Source organism: Rosa chinensis, chromosome 7 (assembly GCF_002994745.2).
Source record: "Rosa chinensis cultivar Old Blush chromosome 7, RchiOBHm-V2, whole genome shotgun sequence".
Classification (NCBI taxonomy): Eukaryota; Viridiplantae; Streptophyta; class Magnoliopsida; order Rosales; family Rosaceae; genus Rosa; species Rosa chinensis.
The window spans coordinates 21,517,913-21,532,715 of record NC_037094.1 but is presented as its reverse complement, the minus strand read 5'-3'; the positions used below and the strand labels follow the sequence as shown (position 1 = coordinate 21,532,715).

Here is a 14,803-nt window from a genome sequence, read left to right as displayed (position 1 = left end):
GATATGCATAACCTAGGTAAAAGCCATTGGCAAGCAGTGAAATGGATTCTAAGGTATATTCTTGGTACTGTGAATGTTGGAATTGTGTTTCAGCAGGATAAGACGAGTCAGTGTGTTGTTGGATATGTGGACTCTGATTTCGCAGGTGATTTGGATAAGTGCCGATCTACTACAGCTTATGTGTTTACTCTTGCTAGTGGAGCGGTGAGTTGGAAGTCGAACTTGCAATCTTTGTCGACTACAGAAGCTGAATACATGGCGGTAACAGAGGGTGCAAAAGAAGCAGTTTGGCTTCGTGGTTTGCTTGAGGACTTGGGAATAATTCAAGACTATGTGGATCTCTATTGTGATAGTCAGAGTGCTATTCATTTGGCAGAGAACCAGGTTACTCATGCTCTCACTAAACATATCAATGTCAAATTTCACAAGATTCGTCAACTGGTGGAGGATGGTGATATAGAGCTCCTGAAAGTTGGGACTGAAGACAACCCTGCTGATATGTTGACTAAGCCAGTTCCATTGAGTAAGCTTGAACTTGATTGGTGTTCGTAGCTTTTGATTCTCCCTACGGGGATGTCGGAGCGGCAAATTGATATATGATATTCTACTTGTGATATTATTGTATCAAGTAAAGCCAAGGTGGAGATTGTTGATGTTGGCTTTCACTTGATGGGCTTGGCCCAAGATGGTATCCCATGTGAGCTGCATGTGCTAGGTTAATTGCACATGTGTAGACATATATATGTGTGTGTGTGTGTGTGTGTCTTTTGAAGAGGGCAGCCGTATGGATGATCAGAAGGGAGAGAGAAAGAGAGAAACATTGAAAACCACCTTGAATACTCCTTTTTCCTTTCTCTTCTTGTTGGTGACTTAGCTACTCCATAGTTGAAGCTTCTTAAGCTTAGTTGTTGGTGTTGCTATGTATTGAATATGAGAAGTAAGTATTCTTCTTCTTCTCTATTTGAATCAAAGGAGAGTTAATAGGTTTTGGGTGTATTGGGGATTTGGGTAGAGAGAGTTGTTCATAAACTCTAGTTGTATGTTTCTCCAAATTGATCATAGTGGAATATCTTGCCGGCTTCGAAAGTGGATGTAGCTCAATCACACTGATTGAGTGAACCACTATAAATCTTGGTGTTCTTTGTGGTTTGTTTATTAGTTGTTTTCTTTTGCCTTGTTTGTTACTGTTGAATTCATATCAATACCTTGTTTGTTACGCTTCCGCACAACACCTAGTTCACTAGATCTGAGATGCAATGGTGGATTTTCAGTCGTGCTGTTATCCCACACTAGATCATTGTCTTATCCAAATTCATCACCGTCCTCAACGTTCAACCCATCATCAAAATCGCATTCTCAGTGAATAAGGCCCGCGATGACCCTAGAACTTTCACCCACACTTAAATTCCCATGATCAGAACCCTATTTGCCTCTATGATCCCGTTTAACTCCTCCAACGGCAACATAGATTTTTCAAAAACGAATTAGAACCCTATCTTCGACCATTTTGCCTCCCTTATAAACCTAAAAATGAATCAATCCGCCTGAGCCTTAATCGACAAGAGATTCTAGAGCCCCTATACCTTCAACATTGTCCCTTTGAACACCTTCAGATCGGCCTTTTTTTGGCCCTGCAACAGCCTTCCAACGACATATAAATGGGTCGAGATGACAAAGCCACCCAGTGTACCAAACAAAGTCTTCCTCTTCTCAGAGATGGCCAGAGATGCTTTCAGTCTTGCGGATACCTCGTGCACCATTGTCGATGGTCAAAATGTTGAGAAATGTTAAGGAAACCCTCGAAAACCCTAGAGCGGTGCACCGCCGAGTTTCTCCCTAGAAAAGTTGCTATTTGATTCTAACATTACACACTTATTTTATATGTTTTTAATAAAATTCAAATAAAATTAAAATCTGTCTAGGTGTCTACTAAGCACCTAGGCACTAGTTTTCTCTCCATTGCCTGCCTACGGCCAAACATTTTTAAATTTTTTTTTTTATTCTTTGAAAAAAGAGGATCAAAGGGTTTCACTCCTGCTCCATGGTGACTCGAACCCATGACTTTGTACATATGTAGTGAATTTGTACATATTTTTTATTCTTTAAAATATTGATTAGGAGGCAATTAAGTGAATTAACCTTGCATTCTAGCTTGAATCAGATTAACATATTACCATAAAATATGTATTTACAATGATCTAATAGCATGTACTTTCACTGAGGAAGTCCAGATACATATTGAGCTTTAACTACGTACATGTGGTTGAGTTGGCTGATGGTGAATTGGTGATTGACAAGGGTTGGTTGGAGCAAAGCTACAATAACATAACTAAAGACAAATTCGTAATACCTTGCTCTAACCTAATTATATGCATATGAATTAATAATAAGAAACCAAATAACACACACACACATATATATATATATATATATATACAGATTCTATCCAGAGCGGAGCTCCGCTTTGAAAATTAACATGTGAAGTTCAAGTTTTGGGTCACTTTTCGGTCGCATATTCACATCTCGATCGTTCAGTTTTTAGGTACTAGTGTATAGATCGTCTCTGCAAATTTTCAGCCAAAATGATGATCGTTAAGGCATTGATAACTGCCTTAAAGCTAGTACGGTTCAGGTTGACAGATTTAGTCCCTCCATTGGTTTAAGCGAGTCAGATACCTTAACGATCATCAATTTGGCTGAAAATTTGCAGAGATGATCTATACACTAGTACCTAAAAACTGAACGGTCGAGATGTGGATATGCGATCGAAAAGTGACCCAAAACTCGAACTTCACACGTTAATTTTCAAAGCGGAGCTCCGCTCTGGATAGGATCTGTATATATATATATATATAGTACCTAAAAATTAACGTGTCGAGATGTGTATATATATATACAGATCCTATCCAGAGCGGAGCTCCGCTTTGAAAATTAACGTGTGAAGTTCGAGTTTTGGGTCACTTTTCGATCGCATATCCACATCTCGACCGTTCAGTTTTTAGGTACTAGTGTATAGATCATCTCTGCAAATTTTCAGCCAAATTGATGATCGTTAAGGTATCTAACTCGCTTAAACCAATGGACGGACTGAATCTGTCAACCTAAACCGTACTAGCTTTAAGGAAGTTATCAATGCCTTAATGATCATCATTTTGGCTGAAATTTGCAGAGATGATCTATACACTAGTACCTAAAAACTGAACGGTCGAGATGTGGATATGCCACCGAAAAGTGATCCAAAACTTGAACTTCACACGTTAATTTCAAAGCGGAGCTCCGCTTTGGATAGGATCTGTATATATATATATATATAAAATACAGTGAGTTAAGTGTCGAATAAGTCATAACTCAGTGACCATTGGTGTATTTTCAACAATATCACTTAACTCACTCAGTTTTATATCTGTCTTTCACTTAACTCACTGCCGTTAATTCTACCGTTAGAAGCCGTTAAAATTGAGGGTATATTTGTCAAAACACTTAAAAATCATTTTTAACTTAAAAAAACTATATTTATTAGAAATTTTTTCAATTTTTTTAAATTTCTAAAATTTCTAATAAAAATGATTTTTTAACTTAAATATAATTTGAAAAAAAAATTGTCTTTTTTAAAAAAAAAGAAGTTAGAAATGCATTTTTTAGTGTTTAGACAAATATACCCTCAATTTACATTTATTAGATTTTTTTTTCAATTTTTTAAATTTCTGAGATTTTTAATAAAAAATACTTTTTTTAACTTAAATATAATTTGAAAAAAAAAGTTAGAAATGCATTTTTTTAGTGTTTAGACAAATATACCCTCAATTTTAATAGCTTTTAACGACAGAATTAACTACAGTGAGTTAAGTGAAAGACGGATGTAAAACTGAGTGAGTTAAGTGATATTGTTGAAAATACAGTGAGTTAAGTGTCAAATAAGTCATAACTCAGTGACCATTGGTGATGTTTTCCATATATATATATACACACACACACATACATATATATATACACCCTTTTAGTGAGGGATCTCTTTTTTTGGCTATTTAAGGGATCTCATGTGGGATCCACTTTTCGATCGCATATCGGCATCTCCACCGTTCATTTTTAGGTCTCTATTAGTAGATCACTTCTACAAATTTTCAAGCCAAATTGATGAACTGTAAAGCATTCATAATTATGATTTACCATTATAAACATGAACGGTCCATATTTGACAGATTCTGTTCATCCATTGATTTGATCTAATTCAATATCTTATCGGCCATCAACTTGACTAAAAATTTACATAAGTGATTTACTCATATAGACCTAAAAACTGAACGGTTGAGATGCCGATATATGATCGAAAAGTTGTTCTAATAAGCAATCCCTTAAAATTGCCAAAAAAAAAAAAAGAATCCCTCACTAGAAGGGCATTGTGTGTGTGTGGTTCCACGGCCCGGCCTGGTCAGTACTTAGCCGGGCCCGCCCTTTTGTTCCAACAAATCATAAATCAAAAGATTTATTAAATTTGAAAAAAATAAATAAATAAAGAAAAAAATTGCTTGTTATTGCGATAAACAAAAAGAACCTTTTCAATTTCAGCCAAATTAATAATTATTAAGCCAAATTATTATTGCACACACACACAATGCCCTTCTAGTGAGTAGAACATCACCGCAAATTTTTCAGCCAAATTAATAATTATTAAGGCATTCATAACTGCGATTTACAATTATGAACACGAACGGTTCAGGTTTGACAGGTTTGGTTTGTCTATTGATTTAATCTAGTTCGATACCTTAACAATCATCAATTTGGCTGAAAATTAGCATAAATGATCTATATATTAGGACCTAAAAACTGAACGGTCGAGATGACGAAATGCGTTCGAAAAGTGGGTCCAAAAAAGGATCCCTTAAAATGGCCAAAAAAGAGATCCCTTAATGGAAGGGCACAGTATATATATATTGGAGGAAAGATTCCACATTAGAAAAGTGACAAAAGAAATTGTATCGAGATCTTTTGAGTTAAAACCCAACACTTAATAAATGGTTAAATTGAGACAATATCGATACAATGGGGGCCACGGGTCACGTTTGTCACTGTTTAATATGTATTAGAGCGAGTCTCTCTCCAATTTTCATGGACCCGATTTGGATTCCTTAAATTTGCCTCTAAAATAGTTAGATTGGATTTTTGACCAAGTCTCCGGTGTGTGGCTTGTGTCCTAATTTCAGATGTGGGAATTTGATTTGTTAATTGATTTGCCAAGTCTCAAATGTGGGATTTGTTCCCCAATTTCTAATGTGGGAATTGGTTTTTTTAACTGATTGTACATGTAGATCTAGAGGTAAGTTGCATGTGAGAGGTGTGTTGGATAGGAAATATCCCACATTAAAAAAGTGACAAAAGAAAATATGACTTATAAGTGGGTGGCTCATACTCAATTGTACCAAGACCTTTTGAATTAAAATCCAACACCTAACAAGTGGTTAAGTTGAGATAATATTAATACAATAGTGGGCTACGGGTCACGTTTATTGTTGTTTAGTATATAAGACTACGTTGATTTACAAAACTGGATCAATGAATATCTAGTTAATTGATGAGTTACATTATACAAACCGGATTAGGTGAAGGAAAATTCTTAGTGATCAAGAGCAACTATATATGTTCTAGTTGTTTGCTAGATCGAGATGGTAGAGTAAGGACAAATAATTTTGTATTTAGTGTCCTATATTAGTAATACTATCCAAAAGAAGAAATAAATAATGCTTTAGTACTGGAGGATTAGAAATCGGTAATGAGGTATGTTGTTCTGTTTTGTAATTTTTTATTCTTTTTTGGTTGATAAAACAGATAATATCAATAGATCGATAATTCGATATTATCAAAGCCAAAACGGTAGGTACATCATTTTCCTAAACTCAGACCCATATATCTGAGGGTCAAGCAAACTACAAAATGACAAACACCACTCATTCAAATATGTTCACTCGCTCCATTCAATTGAGCCTACAGAACACGACATAAAGGTTACCTACTTAAGAAAAAAAATCTAACCGCCTAGAGAACTCAATTGTTGTACAATTGAAAAATCTTAGATGTATGTCAGTCTCCTTAAGTAAATAAACTAAAATAGCCAATTAAATTAGGATAAGACTCACGCCTGTAGAGACCCAAACGCTAGCCCAATTCCAGAAGGCAGATTCAGAGGACACAAGCCCACTAAGAAACCTTGGTCAATACCTTCAATCGATCTAACCAATTTTTTATCGGGTGCAACCACTCGGAAGCTTTGTAGATGATAGTCCAAGAATGGGTATGGTCAGATTTTTGATCGGCCTCCACCATATCCATTCTTAGTGATCAGTGTTCACTTAAAAGAGTCTCAAAACCATCTAGATGTCAATAAGATGATAGTCCGTGCGAGTGATATGACGAACAACATCACATTAATGGGAAGAAGGGAAGCAGTCTTCAAGTCTCCTCCCATTGAATATATAGGTTGCAACGAAGTTGCACTTTGCATAATGAACATGCTTTCATATTTCCGAAGTGGAGACTTCCATAACCTTGCTTGATGATTATGTCGTAGCCGTTCCTGCGAATCGTATCAGCTGCTTGCCGGCCAGGAATAGGTCTTTGGACAACAACAGCAGCAACGATGGACTCGTCCAATGGCATTAATTCTCGATTTCCAGTGCAGTTCTTGTTGACAATTGTGTTGCATAACTCGCATTTTTTCTTAATGAGGAATTAATTCCTTTTTTCTTTTTGAAAATTAAGTAAAATCAAACTACATATTGTTAGATTTTCTGATAATTGTGAAAAACTGAACACGGAAAGGTAAGGAAGCAAAGAAAGTGGTATTTCTCTCGTAATTGCACGGTGCTAAAAACCCAAGAAAACTCCGATTTAATTCAGATAAGTCTTCTATCTATTTCTCCTCAAATTTAAATGCCTCAACTAAACTCCGGATTGCTAATATTTTGGGTATTCAACATAGAACTACTATAGGCAAATATCTAGGTGTTCACAATATTATTTTCTGGAAAGACCCCCTGAATGCTAAAGAGTTGCTTGTTAAGATTTCAAAAAAGCTTAGTGGTTGGAAGAGTTACACCCTTTCTAGGGCTGGACGTCTCATTCTTCTGAAGTCGAGCGTTTCTGTTGTTCCTAACCATGTACTTTCTTGCTTTAAATGCCCTACTTCTGTTTCAAATTCCATGGACAAGGAAATGAGGAATTTCTTTTGGGCAGCTCTTCTGGCTCTCTTCCGGTGGCTTGGGAGCAAGTTTGCTTACCGAAGTCTAAAGGAGGGCTTGGTATTAGACCGATTTCTTGTTTTAATAAACCAGCCTTGCCAAGCTAGGTTGGAAAGTTATCACAGACCATAATAACTGGTGGGTTGAGATAGTTAGGAAAAAATACCTCCGAAAGTTCTCCCTTTTTGATGTTCCTAAGCAACCTCATCACTCTTTCGCTTGGAAGGGTATATTGGATTCTATAGATATTATTCTAAAAGGAATGAGATGGATTATTGGGAATGGTCGTAATATAAATTTTGGACCTTTAATTGGATATATGATTTCCCCTTAATTCAACTGGTTGAGGAGACTAGCAGAGCCTCTATTGATCTAGACGAGTCTGTTTCGGATTATTTTGCTAATGGCTTGTGGAATATTGAGAAACTCTCTCAACATTTAGATTCTTAGATTGTTAGAGATATCTCCTTTGTTAATCTTCCTTTTTTTGTCAGGGAAGATGAGTTTGTGTGGGGGCCGGCTTCTGATGGGAAATTCTCCATCAAGTCAGCCACCTGGTTTCAATGCAATCAGAATGTTCATCCTAAGACTAATTTGCTGAACAAAATCTAGAAGCTTAATATCCCTCCAAAAGCTCAGTTATCTAACTTCTTTTTTTTTTTGGTCAAATTAATTCATTCATTAGATGAAACCCATATTACAAAGGTAATACAGAGAAAGTAGGAGTTCTAGGCCCAAAGACCCAATAGACCAATCCATAACTAAACTAGAACTAATTGACAAGCCGAGGCCCAAAAGCCCAAAATACCAAAAAACCTAGACCCAAAACCAAAGTTTTCGCTGCAACATAAGCTGGCCGCCGTGAGTACCACCATGACCAGATGAGCTTCGACAAAAGCTTGACTTCTAGAGGCCAAATAACTTTCCACCATCATTCTCCACACCAAAATTGCATGCACAAGAAGAAACAAGAAAAACAGAGAATTTAGTAAAGGTAGTCATGGAGGTGGAGACCACCAAGCATCACAACACCACTGGTCCGACGATGTCCACAAACTTTGGTGGCTTGCCAATACTGCTGCAATCATCAGGTGTGAAGTTAAGTGAACAGATCCATGTCGAGACTCCAAGGGTTCAGTGTGAAGATGCAGTTAAGGAAAAAGAGAAAAGTCGGATGAAGATGAGAGGGTGAGGTGTATGAGATGGAGGAGGATGGGAGGTTTGAGAATAGATCTGGAAATCCGATGAGAAATTGGGCAAGCACAAGGAGAGATAAAATGGAAAAGAGACATGAAAAGACTTAAAACTGAGACCAAAACTCAGAAAACCTCACCACAAAAGGGTGGAGAGACTGGAGGGGCGTTGCCAACTCTCAAAACGACAGAGAGAGAGAGGGGTAGTCTATTGTAACCAATGCAACTACTCAGTTATCTAACTTGACATGTGGTCATTCTCAAAAAAAAAAAAAATGACACGTGGTCTTAATCTTAAAACATATTAATTATTTAATTACATTGACTAGCTAATTAAATTCCATAAGCGATGGTCGGTGGACCTGAATGCTTTTATTCGTAGGACTTTTTTGCTAATGTGATTAGGTTTCATGACCCTAGTTAGGTTTCCTAGTTGCTTCTCTATAAATATCATACAAGAGTTGAGAAGTTTGACGCAACATCTACCTCATCGGTTCTAAGAATTTTGATCTCCCTGGAGGACAAAATCAATGGCGCACGGTGATGATGAGAGACCGAGTCAAAAGCCCAAATTCTCTAATAACGATGATGGCAAAGCAACAGACTATAGGAAATTAGAATGGAAGCCTGAACACCCCAATCGGCCTCTGTGGATTTGTCCCGATGGTCGAGTACTCCTGGAAACTAACTCGGCTTTCTACGAACACGCTCAGGATTTTCTCATTACCATTGCCGAACCAGTTCGCAGGGCAGAGTTGATCCACGAGTATAACTTGACCCGGAGTCATTGTGTGCGGCTGCCTCAACTGGTGTCAAAACAGAAACCATTATTTATGTCTTGAATAAGCTCTCGAAAACCGAGCTCACTAAACAACTCAATGATTTTATTCAGTCTTCTACTGATAACAGCGACAAAGCGAAGCTGGTCCTCAAGAACAATCAGTACTTTGTGGAATCCACATTCCCGGAGGGACTGAACACATTGCTTGAGGATAAACTTATATCTGAAGCAAAAATTAGTAGTATAACAAATAATGGCAAAGAATTCGAAATTGATCATAACAAGGTTGAAGACATCATGAAACGTTACTCGCAAGATGGTTTGAACTATCCCGTGGTGGAGGAGTACGACTATAGAAACGATAATGTAAACCCCAATGTTGGTATGGAACTAAAGCCCCAAGCACGCGTGACGATACGACCATATCAGCTTAAGAGCTTGAGCACAATGTTTGGGAATGGTAGAGCGAGATCTGGTATAATTGTACTACCTTGAGGCGCAGGAAAATCCCTAGTTGGTGTTTCTGCAGCCTCCACAATAGGAAAGAGCTGCCTTTGTTTAGCAACGAATGGTGTTTCAGTTGATCAGTGGGTCTATCAGTTCAAGTTGTGGTCAACCATTCGAGATGAACAGCTTTGTCGTTTCAAATCTTACTGTAAAGAAGAAGCTGCAGAGATGTTAATCCGCCGCAAAAGCAATGCTGCTGGGGTGGTGGTTGTGACTACATATAGCATGCTTGGCTGTGGTGGCAATAGGTCCCAACAGTCTACAAACATTATTGAGGAAATAAAAAATAGAAAATGGGGGTTGATTCTCATGGATGAGGTTCATGTAACTCCTGCTAAATCGTTTCAAAATGTCATCCGAATCACCAAATCACACTGCAAGCTTGGCCTCACGACGACGCTCTTGAGAGAAGATGACAAGATATCAGATCTCAACTTCCTCATTGGACCCAAATTATATGAAGCAAACTGGTTGGATTTGGCGAAACGAGGATACATTGCAAATGTGCTCTGTGCTGAAGTAAGGTGTCAGATGACAAAGGAGTTCTTTGCCGAGTATAAGAAAGAAAACTCCTACAAAAGAAAGCAAGCACTTTATTTGATGAATCCAAACAAGTTTAGGATATGCGAGTATCTTATACAGTTTCATGAGCAGCAGCGCCGTGGTGATAAGATCATAGTCTTTTCCGACAACCTCTTCACCCTCACTGAATATGCCACCAAGCTCCGAAAACCTATGTTTTATGGTGCCACCACGCAGGCTGAGACGACAAAAGTTCTAGAAGAGTTCAAAACAAACCCGGATGTAAACACCGTATTCATGTCTAAGGTGGGTGATAACTCCTTGGACATTCCCGAGGCAAATGTGATCATTGAGATTTCATGGCATGGCGGTTCGAGACGACAAGAAGCGCAGCGTCTTGGTCGGATTCTAAGGGCCAAGAAAAGTAAAGAGAAGTACAATGCATTCTTCTATTCCCTTGTGTCATCGGATACACGGGAGATGGAATTTGCAGCTAAAAGGCAGCAGTTTTTGGTCGATCAAGGTTATAGTTATAAGATTGTTACAATCTTGCAATTGCCTAATTTTCCTCCACTTGGATCAGGAGCTTTGAGCTATGACAGTCTTCAAGATCAACGCGCACTACTCAAGAAAGTGTTGAGCTTTAATGAGGCTATAGTTGGGGCCGAAGATCCACTAGTAGAAGATGTACATGGCATGCATTGACGTTGAGGAAGTATCGACGAGTGCGAGTGGGAATAGGCTAGGAAACACCAAATTGGCAAAGGACAGATTAAAACTTAAAAGAGTACACCCGAGGATCAAGCCAAGAAACATCCTTTGTTTAGAAATCGGTAAGGCTGAGAATGATAAATGAAAACTGGCTGCTTCTCTTTTGGAAGTCCCCTCATGGAGTGGTCAGATTCCTTCTAGCTAGTTGGATGTAATAAAAAAAAAATTAAATGGTCTATTTTTTTCAGCCAAAAATGACAAATAAAACTACAAACAATAATAAGTTGGATGTAATATGAGTTTTTATCCATTTACTCTAATTCTAGGTCATTTATCCTACTTATCCCATTAAGTTTTTTTTAATTCTTCCTTACCCATAAAGACTCTAATAAGATCTTCCCTAATACCCAATTAAGCTTTTATTTTATTTTTTATTTTTTTGTGTGACTATTTTACCCTCCCCCCTTGTTACATAGAGAGAAAGAGAGAGAGAGAGAAGCCATCAGAGACTTCACTGGAGTCCCGTCACCGGCAGCGGGATTCCCGTCACTGGCCGCCGCCCACCGGACTTTTCTGAAAACCTCGCAGGAGATCCCCAAAGAGGCCGTTGGAGATCTCATAGGTCGCCGGAAAGGTTTATTGCCCCCAAATAGACCTTTATTTCCCACCAATAAACCTCTGGGAGATGAAACCTAACAGAAAGTCCCCAAAGAGGTTGTTAGAGATCTCATATGGGGCCGAAGAGGTTTATTCCCTACCCCCCGCCCAATTAACCTTTATTGCTCCCCAATAAACCTTTTGGTTGTCAGAATAAGAATTAATCTCCTTAAAATTAGACAAATAAAACTTTAATTAAGGAAAAAAAACGAGGTGATTGTATCAATTTAAAACATTTATTGCCTCCCAATAGACCTTTATTGCCCTCCAATAGACCTTTATTGCCCTCCAATAAATATTTATTACGAGATAATAAAACATTTTTTTTCTTTTTTTTCTTTGCTTCTCAGCCTTCTGCATGCCCACAGTATACGGCTGAAAATAAATGCACAGTTTTAAGGTGTTATTATTTATGTTTTTATATTTAATATATGTGATTGAGATGCATATGTCCCTCACAGTCCCTTAAAATTGTCCCTTAGGTGAGCAAACATGCAGTATACAAATAATAATAATAATAATTAATTAATAAATAAAATTTGATTTGGGCAGTCGGGGTCGAGTTCTACGAGTTTCTTGCACTACTAGGCTACACCTACAGTCTGATAATCAATGAGAGAGAGCACTCCACCTCTCTCTGAATCGACTCCCCCATTTTTGACCACCCTAATTTCAAGCTTGCTTCTGACATCTCCTTCATCCAACCCAGCTAAAGGTACCCCTAATTTCAACCTCAATTCCCCATAACTCTTCGAATTCTTCACCAAATCTTCTCTACTTTAATTGCAAGAATCTTATACAGAGAATTTTCACCTTAGGATGATCTTTACAGAGAACTTGACTGCTTCGCCACCAGGTCTCTGCCAATAATAAACCTTTATTGCCCCCTAATAGAGGGGCAATAAACCTCTATTGCCCCCTTATAGACCTTTATTGGGGGCAATAGAGGTTTATGAAACCTCATCAGAAGTCCCCAAAGAGGTTGTTAGAGATCTCATATGGGGCTGGAGAGGTTTATTGCCCCCCAATAAACCTTTATTACCCCCCAATAGACTTTTCGGTTGTCTTAATGGGAACTAATCTCTCTAAAATTAGATAAATAAAACTTTGACTGAGGAAAAAGATGAGGAGATTACATCAATTCAAAATATATATTGCCCCCCAATAAACCTTTATTACTATATAATAAAACATTTTTTTTTCTTTCCTTCTCGGCCTTCTGCTCACAGTATACAAAAAAAAAAGAATTAATAAAAAAAATTGATTTGGGCACGCAGAAATGCTCTGAGCACCTAATTGGAGCAAACGCACCAAGCCGGGGTCGAGTTCTACGAGTTTCTTGCACTACTAGGCTACACCGGCAATCTGATAATCAATGAGAGAGAGCACTCCACCTCTCTTTGAATTGACTCCCCCATTTTTGACCATCCTAGTTTCAAGCTTGCTCTCAACATCTCCTTCATCCAACCCAGCTAAAGGCACACCTAATTTCAACCTCAATTCCCCATAACTCTTTGAACTCTTCACGAAATCGTCTCTACTTTAATTGCAGGAATCTTATACAGAGAATCTTCATCTTAGGATGATCTTTACAGAGAACTTGACCGCTTCGCCACCAAGTGTCGGAATTTGAGCCGAATCCTGTAGTCCCTGGAAAAATTGAGAAGTCGAGTGGGTATTGGAGAGCCATTGGACTTAACCGAGTACGAGTCGGTGGGTTCAAAATTGGAGTGGCGATGGCAAGAGCGACCGTCTGTTGCTGGTTTGCTTCCATCACACAATGCGAGCTGAGCTCACCAATCTCCACCGCGTCACCACGACTGTCTTAGATGGTGGATTCAAAGGTCGCGGCTTTGTTCTCAAGGTTTTGCTACGGTTTGAGTTCCTCCAGCCTCTTTCTCCGAAATGGCTCTCTTTTGTTGAAGCCGAGAGAGAGAGAGAGAGAGAGAGAGAGAGAGAGAGAGAGAGAGAGAGAGAGAGAGAGAGAGAGAGAGAGAGAGAGAGAGAGAGAGAGGGGGGGCGTGGAGAGAGAGGAAAGAGTGGCGTGGATGCAATTTCTTAATTATATGAAGGGTAAATTGTCATTTTATTATAAATTGGGTATGTGGGATTAAAAATCTATTGCTGGAGTAAGTGGGATAATTTTATCCAATTTTAGTGTTTTGGGTCAAGGACCCATGTAATATTTATATGATTATAATCACTGACCTTGAAAGAAGTAATATTGTGTTATCCGTATTATTTCGGGTGTACCGTGTTTATGTGCAGTTACGTTGCTCATCTCTACATTCTATAAGAATTCTCAGTATAATATTATTGTGAGTACCACAATTGCGTGCCTGGCGAACAGTGATACTTGTGCTGGGATGAATATAGTTTTGATTGGTCTATCGATGTCTTGCATACCCGGAACGCAGAATCAGATGATTTTGTCTCCAAATCTCAAGGTCATGGCAATAGTCTCATTGTTGGTAATTATCTTGAGGAGGCTGGGAATTTATCTTCAGTTGTTTGCTAGTTTCTATATAAGTGATTCAGAGCAGTATTGTATTGTTGATGAACAACCTATTAGTGTAGTACACCTTCTGGTTTGTTCTAGTTTAGCTCTAGCTTCAAGTCCTTTATGGCTTGTGTCTGCTCCTAAGATTTTTTGGAATGTCATTATAAACGATTGTAATCGTTAAAGTTTCAATGAATTCACTTTTCAAAAAGTAATATTTTTGGTTAAAACTATTACATGTGTTATTATGGAAATGGTCCTTATATGAACCTCTGATCAATTCGGACGAGAGATGTTAGAAATCTCAATGATACAAAGTTGAAAGACATGAAGAGGTCCAAATACTTACCTGAAACCTGCTTGAATTTCAAACCTAAATCTGAATTTGAAGGAGCCTAAAAAAAGAGAGTTGAGGGTTTGAATGAGTGACTTGAGTCCCTTGAAATCCGGATCCATATTCGACCCAAAACTCTCTGTGTTTATGTGATAACCATATATTTCAAAAGTATCTAATTTAAGTTTAGTGAATACATAAGCCCTTCTATTTGTTTTAATTTAATGTACACCTGCATAGCGCATAATCGTACTCAACAACTCTGGACGAACAAAAAACTTCCCAACAAACACAAAAGTATAAACAAATTACGTGCTTATGCTAGCGGAAGTCTCCTTTCTAAATCCATAGGGCTCGGCTTGGTTT

General features: G+C 38.1%; 1 pseudogene; it reads left to right on the top strand.

The window, feature by feature from the left end:
* Positions 1-8,955: 8,955 nt before the first annotated feature.
* On the top strand, positions 8,956-10,940 carry LOC112177586 (annotated as a pseudogene).
* Positions 10,941-14,803: the final 3,863 nt, after the last annotated feature.